Source organism: Falco punctatus, assembly GCF_963210335.1.
Source record: "Falco punctatus genome assembly, chromosome: 6".
Taxonomy (NCBI): Eukaryota; Metazoa; Chordata; class Aves; order Falconiformes; family Falconidae; genus Falco; species Falco punctatus.
Window position 1 is genome coordinate 19,046,750 of NC_137585.1, and position 19,702 is coordinate 19,066,451.

The following is a 19,702-nucleotide window of genomic DNA, read 5'->3' on the forward strand; positions in this document are numbered from 1 at the left end:
ATAGATGCACAAACACAAGCTTATCCAAAATGTCAGCAATGAACATCTGCCGCATCTCTGATCCCATTTAGTACTAATAAAACGGTTCATGTTCCCAGGTTTATTGAAGCTGTGATCTCTCTACAGACAGTCCCAGAAAAAGGTGCTAGTTAATACTAGTGACTGTCTACGTTCCATTTTTGCCCCAAATTCATTCATTATTTATGTACGCTGAGTAACTAGTACCTTCAAAAAAAAAAACCCAACTCTGTTCGTTTTGACAGGATTACTTGTGTAATAAGGTATTACTCAACATGAGTAAGGGTGGCAGACTCCCACACTCTGTCCCACTGGGAACTGCAAGCCCGACTTGTTTCTACACATACCACTAAAAACAGACTTCACTTGGCAATCTCTTTGAGTCATTTACAGCCTGGTTTGGAATTCTTTACTGAAGTAATTTTACAAGTAAAAAAAAGTAAAAAGATGCTAACATCTCTAATCTGCTCGTCAATAAAAAAATGTGCACGAAACGTGCTCTCATCTGTCACACAGATTGAATAATTTGTTAATTGTTACTTTCTAAGATTATATCAATCAGCCATCTTTTCAAATGCACATATGCTACAAATAAGTTGTATTATTTGAAAAGGGTTTTGGTGAACAAGTCACTTTTGTTGATACAAACCAAGATCACTATAGCATAACCTGTGTGATATTTCTGTGCAGTTGTCTATTGTCACAGCTGCCACAGGAGTAATCCTATGGTTAAGGCCATCCAATAATTTCCATTTCACCCAACTCACCTTTTCCTTTTGCTTTCCAGATTTCCTCCCTGTATAGGGTTACTTTAACCTTTTTTTTTTCTTGCTCCATCACTTTAGAAGATTCTGAATATAAAATGAGCAGAGAATATGCTATCCCCTATCTGTTTTAAAGTTTGCATTTGCAAGTATTAGCAGCTTGGCTGATAAATCTGATACTCCACATATTGTGGAAAATGTTTTTTGAGAAAAGGCACTGTTCAAAATTCCAGTGGTAAATGGTTTCATTTTGACATGTTTTGAAATCCTCAAATAAGAAAGTTGTTACAAGTGTCTTTCAATAAAGTGTTCACAAAAACCTTGTAAAATTTTTCTTTTTTTATAAAACTTTTTATAAACTCTATGCTCTAAACTAAAAATTTACCATCTCCATTTTCTTGCATTTGCAAGGAATTTATGCATGAAAAACCACTGCAAAATGAAGTGTAGTAAAAGTTCATGTTGAATGTTCCCAACCTGTGTTATGCAAAGATTTTCACTGACCTTTTGAAGCAGGTAACTGGGAAAGATTCTTTGTGCATGACTAAGCTGTTTAGTGAAATAGTCTAGCCTGAACCAAACCAACCTTCATCCAATACAGAACTTGAAAGGTGATGAAGGAACTCCTATCAAGATACTATATTCTATTACTGCAAAGAATACTAGCTAATTCTTTTGTAGATCTCATGCAGGTCTTTGCATTATTGCTCCTGCTTTGTACAGTAACTAGTAGGTGTTAAGCAGGAACGTTTAGTGATTAACTCAGAGAGACACATTCAAAATCAGCTTTAGCATGACAACCTCTATCCTATCTTTGTTTAGTACCTGTCAAATTCATAAGCCTTTTGGTTTTCACTAGTCTGTCAACTAACGGAGCCAAAAATCTAATAGTACGTTTATAAACCAGAAACTACAGGATCTGATTTTACTACTGCTGAAAAGCATGTTTCTAAAAGATCAGACTTCAAAACCTGGATTATTTTGAGAACTTCTTAAAACCAGAAGAGGCATGTAGTTAAAATGTGGTTACGGTACAAGCAACATACAACCATAATGGTGCAGTGTCAAAGACGATGAGCATCTATCAGCACAAACTCTGAAACAGCAGGATGCAGTCATTGTTGATGTTTCAAGTAAACTGAGCCTGATCACTGGCTTCTTTCATGCAAAAGAGTCTGCTTGGGTGATTTTGAATTAAATCCACAAGCTCATTTATTTTCCAGTGCATCCTCAAATTAACTCTGGCTTCCTCCCCCCGCCCCCCCCCCCCCCCAACCTTTCAAAAATGTACCTCCCCCTACTCTTCAGCTCCTCATATATCTTTCTTTTTTACTTATCATTATCATTATTATTATTCTTTTACATTTGTCCTCATGTCACAGCAGAAATCGCAGAGTTTTGGTTTTATTTTCATGTAAAGTTTCAGGAACTGCTCACTGCTGAAAGTATTATTGCAATCACTATGACATTAGGTAATCATCACTCTTCTGCCTGCTGAACTAGAAAGAGGGATCTAGTCAAATAATTAGAGATTTCAGGCCTTGAAATTTCACTGTACAAACTAATACTTGAAAATGACAGAAAAGAAGTCAGTCAGTCTCCAGACGCTGAGTGGGAGAGCTGTGCTGCATGCTACAAGGAATCCATACATCACACACAGACGCGCATACCTAATTTCCATTGACATTGAGTGAAATGAAGGCAAGGAGTTGAAAAAGCTTTAATATTATGACAATTATAAATGACTGACTTATTACAAAGAAATCTGAGGAGCCATGGGCTCATTCTGAAAAGTTAGCCAATATTAAAACTTTTGCAATTTAGGGAGTTTTTTCTTGGTCATTCGTAGTCTTTGTCTAATCAAGCTGACATAAAACTTTCTTCAAGCATTATTAAATGATGAATTACTTTCAGTAGAATCAACATTAATAATAAGAATTCTTTCCCAAAAGACACCCAGATTTCAGTATAAGAAGCCAGTCTTTTGACTGAGATCTTGGTAAAATATGACACAGCTTTTCCCACTCTTCCATCATGCCATTGCTCAGCAATGGGAGTGCCAAAGAAACAGCTATCGAGCTTCAAGTCCCCTCGCCTTTCCCCTCTCTTTCCTTCCTTACATTCCAAACTCAACAAATGGAATTACTTTTTTTTTTTTTTTTTAAGCAAACAAGAAACAAACCAGAAATAAGGATTATTTTTTTATTATTATTATTATCATTAAAAAAAGGTCTATTTTCCCACTTCACTCTGCATTTCCCTACTGGTAAGGCATGTGTATTTGCTTCTAATCAATGTACATATAATCGCACTTATGAAATAATTTTCAATATATGCACTGATGTTTACACATCTAAACTTACAGTATCATTCCATTATTATATAAACTCTTGCTCCAACCACTTGCATAGACATTTGCATCATGTCTATCACTTTATAAAAAATGCAAATAAACACGGGAACACATAAGCACATACATCCATATGCATACTGTATGTTTCCTGGTAAAAGTGATCATGCTAGTAAAGTATGTATGCATATGCATATCCATTCACAGCTTGAACTTGCATCACCAAAATATTGGGCCTCTTTACTGGGAGCAGAACTGGGACCTCTGAGAACCCACGTGTATCTTTAAGAATTAAAGGCATAGTGAAACATTTCTTGTATCTGTGTGTGTGTGTGTGCGCATATGAAAATATATATTTAGGCAGAGCAATGTCTCTAATGAGTGTAAACACTTTCTTTCCAACAGGTTAATTCCAGCTGCCTACAATTTTTATTATTCTTTTGTTCACATGCACGTGTGTGCTCCCGCCTTTCTGGAGGGTTTATACATGACAGGTGCATTCTTGGCCCAGGGACAAATAATCCTGGAAAGCCTGAGAAAGAAAAATCAAACTGAACTTGAAGATAAAATGACAGGGTATAAATACATTATGGCCTTTCTATTATGTTAAAAAAAAAAAAAAAACACAAAAAATTCTGAACATTTATAATGTCTAAGCAATTTGAGGTAGAGTTTTAAAAGCTGAAAAGAGATTGTTCCAAAGCCCAGATGTTGCCTATCAGAAACTAGGGAAAATTGCTGCTCCGAAAATTACTCTGAAATACAAATAGAGTAAAACAAAAATTGTTTAAATAAAAATAACTTTACTCTGATATTCCAAGAGAAAGGATGAACTTTTTTCAAGTGCTGAGGCAGTTTTGCACTCCTATCTCCTACTTCAGATTATCTGCAGAGTCATCCCATCACTGTTCCAACAGATGATTTGCATGAGGGATAAAAGAGGAAAAAGTTTATGGTATGATGTGAAGGCTCCTGCTTTACTCTCTGTGGATACTGTGCTGTCAAGTCTTCAGTCGTTCTGTGAACCGTTGACAGTTGTTGCATTGTCTTCCTAGTTTTTATTCATGAAACCATAAGAATTAAAAATCTACATTAACAAATGTGTGGTGTAATCACCCACCACGGCACATATCTGTTCATTTGCAGTAGTATTGTACAAGCCACTTTCACTTCTGTAATTTTCTGATTTCTGAACATCCATGTTCAGTTTAAAGCGCCCCTGAACACTGCTCAGAACTGTTGCTTGAACATACTAACATGCTTCCTCACCACTGTAACAGCGCATGCAGGTAAGCAGATGGACTTCAGCTCACCACCGTCTAAAAGCTGATGGTTTTGCTTTACCTGATTCAAGAAATGCCTGTCAGATTTCGAGAGAAAAAACAGTCATAAACAGCTGATAATTACCCAGCGTAACAAACATGAACCCTAGATACTGCTGGAGCTGTTAACCAAGAAAAATATAGCTATTAGTCATATAACGCACATATAGCCTTGCACAAACAAACACATATTGATACGCAATATAAAAACAAATCCACAAACATGAAAATAACAGACCATTCTGAACAGACAACATACCTTTAGGACCACAAGAAGTCTCAAATTTTACTTTTGAAAGGCTGCAGTGGCAGGCACTGAAACACCGTCGCAAAAAGATGTCCACCGTAAAAATCTTTGGGAGTTGGGAGGTGGGGTGGAAAGGAGGAGAAAAACCCTGAACAGTATTTTTCCCTCCAGGGAAACTCGTAGGATATCTGCCATTCACCCTTCCATAGGCACTTTGTCTACCTTCATGTCTGTTGTTCAACAGTGATTCCCATCCAGCGCCACAAAGACCCAGCTGTATAAACCAATGCAGTCAAAGAACACAGTTAAGGAATGGATAAAACAGGGAGGGGTGTCTAACATGCTGACCACTGGCTGAGCTTGCAAGGATAAAGAAGCCTTGATGGAGAGAAGTAATCATCCATTGCTGTTTGTTTATTTTACCTCCTCCACCACATACTGGAACCTTTTTTGTTTTTTCCATTACCAAAACCATCCCCCACTGAGAGGCCTTTGTGATCTAAAAGGGGCAGAGCCCCTCTTTCTTAACACTGGCAAGTTTATATAGGCAGATTCATTCAAACACATCTTAAAATAAACATTTGGCTCTTCCCCTACATCACACTATCCACACACTGCCTTCAAACACACTTAAAAAAATTACCATTAAAATGTTCTTGCCTAGAACTGTTTTTACGGAGATGTATTAAAACAATTTAGCAGTCTAAGGCACATATCACCATCGAGGTCCAACTTCAGATGAGAGCTATAGTCTTCTGAAAAAAATAAATATACATTACAATAAAGTAAACCTGACTGCTATTGCCATAATACGTGGTATAATAGCTTTCTTGAAAAGACTTCTTCCATCAAAAATTTTCTCCCCCCGCTGGGGATACACCTAATTATATTATAAGTGAATCTGAATCCAGATATTCAGATCTGAAACGTATGTCACGAGTGTTAAGAGGAAAATGACCACTGCATGGAGAACGAGGCATTCAAAGGGCACCACTGGCCCTGAAGGGAGTGAGGATCTTCAGATTCCTTCAGGCTTATGAGGCGTAAGTGCTGAGCATCTTAGAAAGGTAACTGAGCTGTTAAACAAAAATGAACAACCAAACTTCCTTGCTTCCCTCTTCTGTTTTTTTATTCTACACTCCCCATACATACACCGCTTTTTTGTTTTTTCTGACTACATGGATTTGGCACCGAGGACAATTCAGCATGCAACCCTATAAAAAGATGGTGCCCGGGCAACAGAAAGTAGATCGCCCAGAAAGCCTTTCGATGTATCTGAAGATGATACCGGAAAGGACATTTCTGTATTGGAAAAGGATGCCCAGTCACTCCATGGGCTACTTACTGCAACCAAAGTAATTGACTAGGAATAATTGCAGTCACATTAAACAAGGACATTGAGAAAAATCATGGATTCATTTGTATCAGACATTAAAAAAAACCTCCATATCACAAGGCTGATGATAAGCTATGTTTTCAAGGTTACCAGCATGAACTGTATACAAATGCGGTAAGAAAGGTTCACTGTCCCACTGTATTTAAAAAAAAAAGGTAATAAATAGCTTTTGATTTGTGTAAGTAGTCATCTGGCAAGCTCTACAGTTATTTGAATGACACCTAGGATAGAAGATTGGCTGACTAAATTAAATATATCACAGAAATTTAATTCGGCAGTATAGCAACATCCTTTGCATTGCCAAAGCAGCAGAAACATCAAAACCATGACCAGGTAGTGAATACACGCTCTGCCTCAGTATGGGCTACAAAACCAGGACACAACATTAAGAATTCAGAAGACGGCAACTTCCCGCGTGACCCCACATAATTTATTGAATCTTTCTGGCTCCCAGTTTTTTCTATTTCTACATAAGAGATAAGAATGTTTAACTGCCTTTATAAAAAGCTCTGCAAGCTCCGACTTTCTTTTTTAAAGAAAGCATTTTATTAGTGATCGCTGTTTGTATTACTTGCTTGTATCATTAATTTACCTGATGGTTTTGTGCATACTGACACATAAGCAAGGGCAAAAATTAAGTAGTCTATTCAGCTACTGTATTTTGAAACTGCAAAACTAAGTTTCTTCATGCAGTCCTGCCAACAGGTCGTAAGAATAATATTTTACCTATTGACTATACTTCATAAAAATCTATTAATCTTTCTTTTCTGGGCAGTGATAATGGAAAAAGACCAACCCAAAACACCAAAAAAAACCCCCAAAAAACAACTCTCACAAAAACCCCCACCCAAACCTGAAACCCAACCAAAAAAACCCTAAACCAAACCCCAGGATCTAGGAAGAGATTGTCACTATATCCTTTTCACTACACTCTCCAGTTTCACTGGAACTCTTTCTCTGTCCTTTATACAAGAAGAAAACTCACCCCTTTCCAGGAAATGCCATGGCAGTTTACAATTACTTAGCACTTTTTTAACAGAAAAACTATTTTAAATGAATCTCACATACCTTCATCACAAAATACTAATGATAATGCCCATTTCACAGATGAACCATCACGGACACCAGTTTGTTTCTTGTTTACCCACAGAACTGCCCAGTACTGCCACCTCATTGAAAATCAGAGTTCTAACCCTCCCTCTCACAGCACACCAGGACCAAATTCAGATGGTGAGCTACAAGCTCTGATTTCCAGTTTCCTCTATGCAGTAGCTCTGATGATCATTCCTCAGTATAACGAAAATGAGGCATACTGCATTCATCAAACGTGCTATCAAGATAATGATGGAAAGCTAAAACCAGCCCCCTTTCCAACCTCTGCCCTGGATAACTAATTATAAAGGCATACTAAAAAGACACACCAAAAACCCTAGAACGTGTACTTTCTGTATTTCTAGAACTTGTATCTAGCCCGTCCCTTCATTCACAAACAAAGCAAAGGTCCTTCTGTTTAGTTTTTCTCTCTTTTAAATGGCTCACACAAGTGTACCAGATTTTAAGTTTTAAAAAAGTCAAACACAAAACAGTCACAAAACCATAAAAATAATGCTAGGGGAATATTTTTAACCAACAACGTATTTATGGTTTCACTAATCTGCTCACAACACAGAGCTCATCGGATGTACAAAGGTTTTTTCTTTTCTCTCCTACTCTCTTCTCACCCCCATTTCCATCGTCGCTTTAGAGGGGGAAGATCAGAAAGTGCAGCTGTTACCAAGCCTTTGCACCCCTATCCCCCTTTCCCTCTACTTCCACACACACCCTCCCCCGTCATGGATATAAAACACAAGCCAGATTTATAAGCATATTAAAGTGCCAAAACCATGGAGTTTGTCTTGCTGTTAGAGATCTTCAAATGTGCTTCCAATATTGAGATAGATACCTGTACCTTCTGAAAATCTGATTAGGAGTCCACCTATGTCTCTAAATACCTACATACCTCTACAAACCTCATCCTACTTCTTTCCTTTATATAATTTACCAGAGAGCTTTCTATGCTTGCACTACTCTTTTCATCCTTAAAAGCACTTACAAATACTAATTACTCTTCACATATCCCTTCTGTGAAGTAAATAAGGATTATTATCCCTTCTGAAGTAAATACGGATTACTAACTCCTTTTTACAGACTGAGGAAATACAGAAGAGAATTTTAAGTGGTCTGCACACTACAACGTAAAGAGATGATATTGAAACATGGATTAAGATATAGTTCTCCATCCCGTTCTCAGATTATGACAGTCTAAATCTTACTCTTCTATTTGCAAATGATACTCTTAGCCCAATTGTTTCTGTCTGCTGGCTGATGATCAAATATTTAATGTATGTCATACAATGAAAATAAGAACTCTACAGCAGTGCCTCTTATTTGTCATGCCCCATTACTTAGACTGGGTGTAACATGCACCCATATGATGGTTTTCAATTTTCTTATAGTCTCTATTTGCTCACTCACTTAAGATGTTTAAAGAAGAGTTGTATGGATTATCAGACAGTCTGAAAAGTTCAGTCCAGAGCTCTTCAAACACATTCATTTTCATCTTATTAGCACAAGTAAAGTAAAAGCCTTAGGCAGGTAATTTACCATCCAGTTTATCCAAAGGGACTTCTAAAGAAAAAGTCAACCTTTGTAAATTGTTTGTGATAATCTCCACATTGATCATTAATTATCAGCTGCTACTAAGCGTTTCTTCCATCAGCGGCACTGTGAAAATAATGCATTTCTCAGAAAAGCTACCATTGTAGTTACTGCCACCTGTGTAATCAGCCATTATTAAAAGCAGCAAAGTTACATGGTAGGCAGCAGCCTCACTAAGTGAGTCCTGTCCAGCAACTCCATTTTCTACGCAGTTTAAAAATTAGTTATCCACCAATAGGAAAGCATTCATTATCGATGTTATATTTTACATTCTATACCTTCCCACATATAGTAGCAGTTACAATTAATTCACCCCCATTCAGCTGCACTTAATAAAGCACACAGTTTTGTACTGCCAAAATCAAGCTGATGTACAGAAACTTCGTTTTCCCTTTTGCAGTTTTCTGGTTTTCTTCTACTAGAAGCTTACGCTTAGAATCTAACAGGAAAAATAATTTTTAAAAGATCTTTCCACGCTTTGTTTGTGAAAAAGAACTCAGGAAGAGATGGCTGGAAGTAAAGCATATTAGTGCTAGCTACCCTCGGGTCCACGTCACACAGAAACAAAGGGGAATCTTTTTGTTTAAGAAACTACTTATCAAAATGCAGTTGAGCCTTGACAGAAAAAAATTGACTAATGTTATCCAGGATTGCTGGGCTTGATACACTACACACCACTTTCAGAATTTTGGGCAATCCTATGACCAACGTATGACATCTGACATTCTCCCAGCTCCTACTTTAACTCTATTGAACTTAATGGATAGTCACCACATAGCCTTACTGGAGCAGCCCCGGACATCACATGCCTTGCATCTTCAGTGGGATCAAACACACCTGACAAATTGTACTTTAAAAACCTATTTCACCAACCAGGAAACCCAACCATGACAGTAATAAACCGCAAGCCTGGTCAATGTATTGTTTTGCACACTATAGTTTAAGGAAATGGATTAACATTAGAGGGAAGACACAGGCAGGTAATGAAATTTTTTAAAATGTAGTATCCTTAGAAAAAGCTATGTGTTTATGAAGCACACAGTTGTATTTTTCTTTAGAAATGGTCTACAAGTTAAAAAAACCCCACACATGCCCACCACTATGGGTTGTAGGTATAACACAGCAGCAGCTGAAGCCTTTTACACTTGAGAATGGCAGTCCCGGCAGCACTGTAATATATTTCTCCATTTTTGTAATAGACAAAACGCAAGATAATTCTACATATGTGCAACCATGTCATCTTTAACATACAGGCACACAGAGTGAAAGAGGGTTTTTTCACATTAAAGAGGACTGACTGACTGCTCATTAGGTTCATGACCCAGGTCTATGGGCAGCGACTACACATTGAGTCCTGATGATTCCAAATGCAACGGGATTAGTTGTAAAGACAGAAAAAGGCAACAGTACTGCAACTGAATGAAGAATCATCCCTCAAAGACAGTTTTGCTCAGGTTCGCTCAAATTTATATAATTTAGGCTTACAATTGTAGCAGAGGATCTTCCAAATAACGTATATGAAAATTCTAGTTCAAAGGGCAGGAAGCCTGAAATGGAATAGTCTCTTACAGAGAGATGAGATATGGTCCTGCTAAAAATGAAGAGAACAGACTTCTATTTTCTTTGGTGAGATGGTGCCAATGAATGGGCTACTGCTGTTGAGGGAGCTTGAGCCTTAAATACTGCCATCTTCAGCAAAGAAAACAAATGGATCCAAACTATTAAGGTGTAATTCTGCCCTAGACAGGGGTAATGTCAAAGACACTGCCTCACCAAACAGTCTCAAGCACTGATGCACTGAAAGTCATGTAGATACTTTTTTTGTTTGTTTCATTTTCTAATTTGAGCCCTCTCTACTACTACTACTACTTTTATAAAGTCCTGCAGAACCAATTACTCCACAGGCCACTGAACAGCATTTCATTCTAGTCACAGACCATAGAACAATGTACTAACAGCAGAACCAAATTCAACCCCCCTGCGATCTGCATAACTAACTTCCAGAATCTATCCTGACCACAAGAGCCACAAAATAAACATTTTGCAGACAGGCAAGTATCTTCAGGAGAAGAATTTAACCTGCAGAATATGAATATTGGTCACCATCCAAGAGCATGAGAGCCTGACTGTCAGATCCTGGGCTAAACTTGTAAGACTTAAAATAAAAGCATGCACTCAAAACTGCAAACAAAACACAATTTAGGGAGAGAAAATAAATCCTGTGATGTAACCTATAGGTAGTTCTTCTCAGTAGAACTATACTACAACTCTCAATGCATGCTTAATATTTGAAGCAAGACTTATCATCAGTAAACAATTTAATAATCCTGTTACATAAGCAGGAACAATTCCTTGGCTGGTAATGAACAATATGATATCAAAGTTGTCATCTCTTAAATAGAATCTTGGTTGATTTTCTGTACATGAGTAGCCCTGATTAATTCAATTGTGTCCTCAGTGTGTTTAGTGCCTGTGTAGATACAGGAGAAGAGAGCCTTGCACAGGTCTCTCTGAGGATTGAGTGAGCTTTGAAATTCTAACTTGGGCGATGATATATGAAATAGAATCCAGCTTACTTGCCAGGAAGCAATAAAAGCGAACTCAGTGAGACTGCTCATGTGAATACATCTTAGCAGAATCAGGGCCCATTCGAGCCACAAGGGAGGATAAACTTAAATAAAGCATTTCAGTATAACCATTCTTTCAGCAGTCTTTAGTCTGTATTAGTAGCTAACATCTGAGGAAAGGAAAGGTTTGCTGCTTGGCAATAGTGTGGTGTTAATGTAACACAATCTGTTAAATGAAAAAGCAAAATTAATTCCAATTTGGTGTCTTCACATTTCACACTCCAGAGACTCTTACGGACTGAATGAAAGACAAGGAGGAGTAGGGAAAAATTAGTGAATTTTTCCAAACTGAATTCCCTATTTCTTTGCATTTCACCTAATTAAGTCAAGAGGCAATATGAGGGAAAAATAAGAGAGATGTCTTATTTATGTAGGTATTTCTTAACATGTGCCTAGAACAGCGTAAGAAATGTCTGTCTCTGTCCATCTTTCACTGCCTACTCCCCCTCTTCCCCTTGTCCTCTCCACAATTCAGATGTTTAGCCTTACTTCATCCTCACAGCAAGGAATGGATTAAGCAGAATTACTTACTGCTATGCCAATTAAGGAGGAATTAATTACAACTTTGCCTCCTGTCCCTCTAAGGTTGCAAGCCTGTCTACCAAAACCAATCTGAATGTTAGCTAAGTGAAGAACTGCAAATACTCAGGGGGACGCAGGTACTAAATTTTCCTCCTGCTATATTCAAACCTCTTTACTGCAGCGGGGCGACTTCACCTAAGTTCTCCTCTCCAGGCAGAAGCGTTGCACAACTGAGCTGTTGTACCCCTCGGTACTTCAATTCCCAGGCATGTAAAGGGGGACAGTAATAATACCCATTCGGCAGTGGCACTCCACAGGTTAATCCCTTAGTATTTGCAAAGCACCTTGAGATCTTAGCACAGAGGGCACAATAGAAGCACAAAGTGTTATCACCTTTGTAATAAAGTGGGGCATGTTCCAATTATACTGTTTCTAGTGAACTCTCCCTGGGCTTCAACTCGGGACGTCTTTGGCTTCCGAGTTACGTACATACAACGTCCAAACCAAAAAACTGGAAAGCTACACAAGACTTTTTTCTTCAGCAGACCACTTCTTTCTTATTTTTTTTCCTGAAGACATACTTTGCCATACCACCCACCACCCACATTCACTTCCAGATTAATTATACTTTTAAAGACAACCAGCACAAAGATGATTATAGCATACTGAGTCAAAGGAAGGCCTAGCCAAATAAACAGGATAACTTTCCTTGGTCCGCCTCTCACTTTTTTTCACTGGATGATGAATCCCAAAACCTGTATAGCCATACACCTTAGAAAAAACTAAAACAACCTTTGTTTCCCTTTTTTCCTTCCTTTTTGCCACTCCTGTACACTTCCAGCTGCAACCTCCCCAACCTATGAATTACCAGCCAAAACCTCCTGTTCACCTTGGTAATAGAACAAAATGAAGCAATTCCAAATGACCCACCACCACGACTTAAAAATAAAATAATAATCCAAGAACAAGAACTGACTGTCCAGTATCATGCCACTATCTGTTTACGATGGAAAAAGTAGGACAGAAGGCAGGCAGCTTCATCTTTCATGCAAGTTTACCTATGCAAGTAGACCTGTCCCATCCCCTCCCTTCCCTCCCTTGTTATTCCTTCTCCCATTCCCTTTTTCACCCCACCACCAGACCCTGGATGTTTTGCAGACAAGCGTTTCACAGTGAGGCTGTATGACCTCAAAGAGTAAAAAGTTCCCTTTTAACTTTAGCACCTTCTGAAGTGTGTGAGGAGGATGCCTAACGCTGCAAAGTTCTCAGCATTTCCAGCTGCCACTGATTCCAACAGAAACTCTGGGCACTCCATTTTGAGCTTTACAATATCAGGATAATAAATTACCATTATCTCTTTTTTAATTATTTCCAATAAACTCATACCTTGTGAGTCTAACTGTTCTGCTTCATTAGTCTCATACTACCTATCACATTATAAAAGGACATTCCTGTACAAACAGAGCATGACCCTAAATATCTATTTCTTACACAGAATAAATGCAATGCTGCAGGAATCACCATATAAAGCAGAAAAAAAGACACCTAGAAAAAGTACCCCACTGACTGGACTAAAACTTCTTTAGAGATTTTTTGATGTAATTGTTCTGAGACTGTGTTTTTCTTATAGTCTAGCTTTTGTAATACACCAAAAAGAGCCAGTATTTACCTAAAGCTAAATATTTTAGTTCTGTTCTTTGCCATTATTTATTCTAGTCGATTTGTCACATCTATATAGCTTATATCATTATTGACACAGCTATATGAGTAATAACATGCATCATGCCTCTATCTTTCTATACACAACTCATACAAAGAATAGGATAGTTCAGCTGAATGAATAATTATTAAGGACATACTTTCAAAAACCAGGAATCAGTTGTTCATCACAGTAATTGACAGTGGTCATTCATTACACCTCTGCTGTAGATCCTGCTCTGCTTTATAGGAAACATGTCATAACAACAGGCATTACAAAAATACTGCAGAAGTTTCAGCTCTCTAAAAGATAGATACGTAAGAGTAGTCTTTTGCAATGTGTGATAAAAAGATGAAAAGTCACAGGAAAAAAAAGAGGATGAAGCAAACAACAGTGCTGATTTGGTGGTATAGTGATACACGGCTCTTAATACACCTCTTCTGGGACTTGTTTCTCATATGATCTTACAACATTCATCACCAGTGCTCTCTTGCTACTGACTCCTACTAAACATTAGAGGTTTTGGCTTGATTATCTGTACACAATGGAAGACATCAAATGCAGATAAAGCAGGTTTTGAACTGAAGGACCCACATATCTAGCAGGCATATAAAAATTGTTGTAATAGGGTAATAAGCAATTTTATGCACCTAGAGCTTTGGTGCCTCATGGCCATCGTGTTGCTTTAAGTCTATTCCCTTAAACTAACAAATCTAAAAGCCATGATCCAAGCTTTTAGATTTAGTAACACCCATTAACTAAAAAGGAATTAAAGAAGAAACAAAAATAGGTTGTATAAACAAAGAGGCAATCAAAAGTTCAAAAATTAATTTCAAACCTCTCAGTCAGCATAGCTGGAACACCCAGGAGCTTAGACTGTCCAGCTGAAGGGTGTAAAAAGACAGTATAAATCTCTTTCTGTTTGTTATGCTGAGTGCCTTACCTCAGGATTAGATGTTGAGGGGAAAGAGTCTGTGGTCTTCTTGCCTATATAGATACTTTGTTAGCCTTAGATTACCTATGTGCTACTTCTTGTTCTACAACGGCGTCCAGCAGCAATGTTATCTTAGTTAATATTGCCTCTATTTCACAGGACACACACAAAAAAATATAATCTAATTTGGATTATTAGCAATGTAAAATACATTCTACTACCAACCAATTGTAACACATACTACTGATACCAAAAAAAAAAAAAAAAAAAGACACACACTATACTAAAATGGACCAAACTCTATTATTTAATTGATGTCATGTACACCCATTTCAGTTTTTCACAATTGCTTCTTCATTCCTGAAACATGAAATCAGTCCAAGGGGACTCCAAGCTATGCTGTATTTTCCATGTTTCACTTCAATACAATATTACAAATACGTTACCATGTATCTGGGATTTTTTCTGCAATCATCATAACAAACCAATGTTTTCATAATGTCGCCACAAACCACAGCTATTACCTCATACAAGAGCACAATGTTTTGGCAATGCAGTGCAAATAGTAGGAACAACTTCACCATCATCTTCCAAAACAGTTCTTTGAACACATTTCGCAAAAAACAGAAGCAACAAAAGCTCTGCCACTTCATTCCTTCCCTTCACCCGCTGGATGAATGAGAAGAACACAGTGAGACAAGCAGTGCCCTCACCATTCTGCCTGCTCTTAAGAGGCTCTGGATCACAGTCTTCTACAGCTAAATCACACACTGAAGTCAACAGGAAACATTCCAAAATGTGGAGAAATTACACACATCATTTAACTTGAACACTCCAGAATCAGGCTGAAGAAAAATGGACTGTTCAGTATCTGCCTATACCACATGTTCTAACCAAATCATGGGGAGGGCTGGGGCAATGGCTAGATTATACCAGAAACATTAGTACCCCTTTTTAATGTGGAAATTACATCGTTGATTACAACAGAAAAACATGAAGATAAGGTGAAAACTCTTTTGTTGGTTCTGATCTTTTAGGAAGTTCAAAACCTACAGAACTTCAAAGGATTTAAAGCTACTCAGAGCCTAATAGGGCTGGCCTTTATTTGTGTGTTCCATATACCATATTCCTTCTCAGTCTTTACTCAAAATGCTTTCAAGCAACTTACTCTTAAAAAGGATTAAACCTACTGAATTGAAGTATTTCCATAGATCATGTCACTATCAGGCCTGATTAATAGGTCTTGAAGTCTACAGCAGTGAGGCTGTGCTCCTTATATATTCTAAATGTGACTATATATTTGCATTCTGGATTCTTTCTCAGTGAAAACCAGTGCATGCAAAATAAATTCCACAACCCCACATCTTGTATACAAAGGGCATCACACATATCCTGCGATTTAAGCTATTCTCCTGAAATTATCTTAGTCTCACACAATCACACTTCAAACACCCCATATGTCCAGTTTGGTTATTCCTCCTTTGAAAAGCTAATAAATGTAATACTTAGATGTAACTGTATTTCATCTAAAAACAATTATCTGCAGTATTTTGTGCCAGGAAAAGCATCAATAGGAATCATTAACAACACTTCCACTTTTATTTTCTTCCCATCTAATGGGCCCAATCCAACATCCATGTTAAGTCAAGGAGAGTTTTACAATTGTTTTTAGTAGGAGCTGGACAGAGCCTTACCGTCCTTCAGGAATGGGGGTCTGTGCAAGGAGGCTGAATGACAAGCACAACTTCTGTTCACTCACACAACAATACTGCAAAAACAGAGGAATAACGAACTTCCCATGATGTCCCTACTACCCAGGGCTGCAGAGGAGCCAGTAATAAAAACTCTGGAGGTGAGGGCAAACGCTGCTCTCTAGACTCACTCAGCCCTTGCCCTCTTTTCTAAGACTACCAATAAGAGCATCAAACTCATTTGCCGAAAACCAGTGACACAAGGCAGTGTGTCAATAAAACACATTTAATTGCCCCCAAATTCTAAAAGGACACAGAAGTTTTTTGTACCAGCTGACTCACACACAATTCTTTCACACATTTTTTCTTTCCAAAAATCATGCATTCTTCCTATGCATGCATTCATCCTTTCCTCCTGCTTTCAGTATTAAATATAACATCAGAATCTCCAAAAATTCAGATGTTACATAGTCTTTGCAATGTAGTAGCCCACTTCATTCTGTAGACTTTCAAATCTGTACCTAGGGCTTCCTGGAAAGAAGAAGTAGCACGTAATACTTCAAGGGATTGATTTCCAAAGTCCTGTGTGCCTGACCTCACCTTCCCTCATACACTGGAGCTGGACAGTCAAAGAAACTGTTGGGTTGACATTACTGTAGCCACTTGGCACCTGCCTACTGTGAACCTCATTTATTTTGGACACTGACAGGCTACGAAGAAAGCTGAAGTTCAGTCTTTGAACCAGCTTTAATGCAAATGCAACTGCAACCTGATAGTAACACTGAACTGGCTGAAAATCATAAGAAGGAGCCCACTAGATCTACCAAATGCATCCTCCTCTGTGAACCACCCTCTTCCCATTTCAAGCTTTTCCTAAGTCAGATGTCTAAGCTTAAAATGAATGGTGACACAGCACAGCAGTTTGTTTTAAGCAAATAGAAAGAGACTAGAAAGAGACACAACTAGAATTCTAATGGTGGAAAGAAAAGAAAGAAGAAAAAAAGGAAAAAAAAAAAGGGGGGGGGGGGGGGGGAGAAGGGAAAGCAACATCTAAAGGTTCAGTTCTTATTAACATCATGAGGGAACTTAGCCTTAACAGTGTAAATCAAATTAAACAGTTCAGGGACCTGGCTTGAAAGCTACCATTTTAATAAAAAGGGGGACAACTGTCAGGTTGTTTATAACTGTAGCTGCACTGTCGTATCCTCTGCCACCTCCTTCTCCCCACCCTCCCTCCCACATCACCAACTGCCGTCTCAAATTTACCTTGCCATGCACTCATTCCAGAACTCCCTTCCAACCACAGCGGATTGGAGGAATCTACACAAAATAAATTGACAATAAATATAACTATATTACCTAAAGGGAGGAGGAGGGGAAGCAAAGAAAATGACCAAATTGTTGACATTGGTCAAGGAGACTTTCCCCTCTAAAATTTCCAAGAACATGAGAGCTGAATAGCCAAGGTTTCATTATGTATCCACTCAGACCGTTTCCTACAGAATTTCTTCTCACCCATCCCTGAATATAGGAGCTTATTCTTGTACAATCATTAACACTGAACAGCAGACAGGCTTCTATTTCCCACTCCTGAAGAAACCCATTTTATGGCATGCAACATGAAGAACTGCTTCACTAAATAAAATGGTTAAGTAACTTCAATAGAGTTGCTACGGGAAGGCATGGTGACACGGTGGCTGGAGAACTGGCTTTCTTTCCATCCAGATCACCACTTAAAGGGCCTCAGAAATTCCTTAAGCCTAATAGGTTTATTGTTTTAATTTCTACCTTTGAGAATAACAGGGCTCTCCACAAAAATGTAGAAAGCATGCCTGACTGCTTGTGGGGAGAAGGTGAAAGGAGAATAGCTGAGGAAGGAAGGGACTGGACAGAAATAATACAGACAGCTGCAAGTCTATTAGCTTATTAGGGCTACAACCTTAATACAGTTAAGGCTTATTTCCTATAGATATTTTTTTTTAAAGTGGGATTTTTGCTGTCCGTACATTATGATTCATCTAAAACTATGCAGCAGCTTTTAAGTTTCCAGTATTATCATCATCTTATCCACAGAGATCCAACTTTATCTTTCTTTCATCATCTCAGATGTTCTCCACAAAAAGACAGACTCAGGCAAATAAAATGTAATAGTTAAAAGTAGTACTTTCTTGAGACCACGTAACATAGAGAAAACGAAATCTTTATAAAATAAGAGCATAAATAACAATTACTCCTTTTATTCACACTCCTGACATCTCAGAAGCAAAAACCCAGCCCTACTTTTAAATTAAAAGTGTGTTTATTGAGAAAAGCGTCCAGCAACATTATGATCCGATACAAGCAGCTCTCTAGACAGAGCAGCAAGGAACCTTTAGCCCTGTCCAAAGGTGTTAACAACGCAGTACTAATGTGACACAGCACTAAATGGATGGCCAAACACAGAAGCTTTGTTACATGCAGGAGGTTACATTTTTGTCATCTTTTTCCAAACGGGTGCCTAAGGGAGGATACTATCAAAGCCTTTTGAAGAAAACAAGCAAAGAAACATATTTTGTCCTGCATATTTTAAGGATAAATCTAGCAAAGGCAAAGAAATAATATCCTAAATTGCTAACAAAGAGTGAAAGCTCCAGAGATGTTTGATTTTTTGTACTTTAAGAGTAAAAGATGACCTGGTCAGAGTATCAAAGCAATACATACTCAAATCTTCTCCTAACTTTCAATTTTTCATTTTTTTTTTTAATATATTTCATGAATAGGCTTTTACCAAAGATGTTAGTCAGTTTCATTCATTCTAAAACTTTAAATAGATGAATTGGGTCAAAATGATTGTATTATATGCCTGTAATTTATGTTATCAACTTCACTTTCCACCACTGCACCACTAAAGGAAAACTGCAGTCCTGATTTAAAGCTGTAAATTCAGATCAAATGGGAAAGTGTTAAATTCAGAAGGGCTTTTGGTCCATTAACTTCCATGCTGATTTGACACGCTCTGCAGTGCTTGGGCAACAGACTCTGCTATACAGCGTATTCCTAAGCAAACAGTGCTTTGTGTCATAAACCATCTGGGGTGTCAGTTCTAAGGGCCACTCATCTAAACTCCTCTGATACACTTTGAAATGCTGAGGTGCAGAACAGAAACTTTTCGTCACTATAAAATCCCTTTTGCAAGGGTAAGGAGATGCTGCCGTTGAAGGAATGATGGAAGGCACAAAATTTTGGCTAAAGCAGTAGTTTTTATTATTCCACTGAAGAAAACCATTGGATACGCAAGCTTTCTAAAAACCCTATGATTTTTCTAAGGTACCAATAAAAGTGACACCATTCATAACCTGGACAGTGCTCCCTTTCATATCAGAGCCTATAGTTGCAAAGCTAAGTGCCAAGCAGATGGTTGAAATCTGTTTTGTATAAAAAGTGTGTGCGCACACG

General features: G+C 38.0%; 1 protein-coding gene across 15 annotated transcripts in view; it reads right to left on the reverse strand.

Annotated features, from left to right (window-relative positions):
* Nucleotides 1-19,702, reverse strand: part of SOX5 (SRY-box transcription factor 5) — a 652,081-nt gene that overhangs the window by 265,163 nt on the left and 367,216 nt on the right. The window lies entirely within an intron of this gene.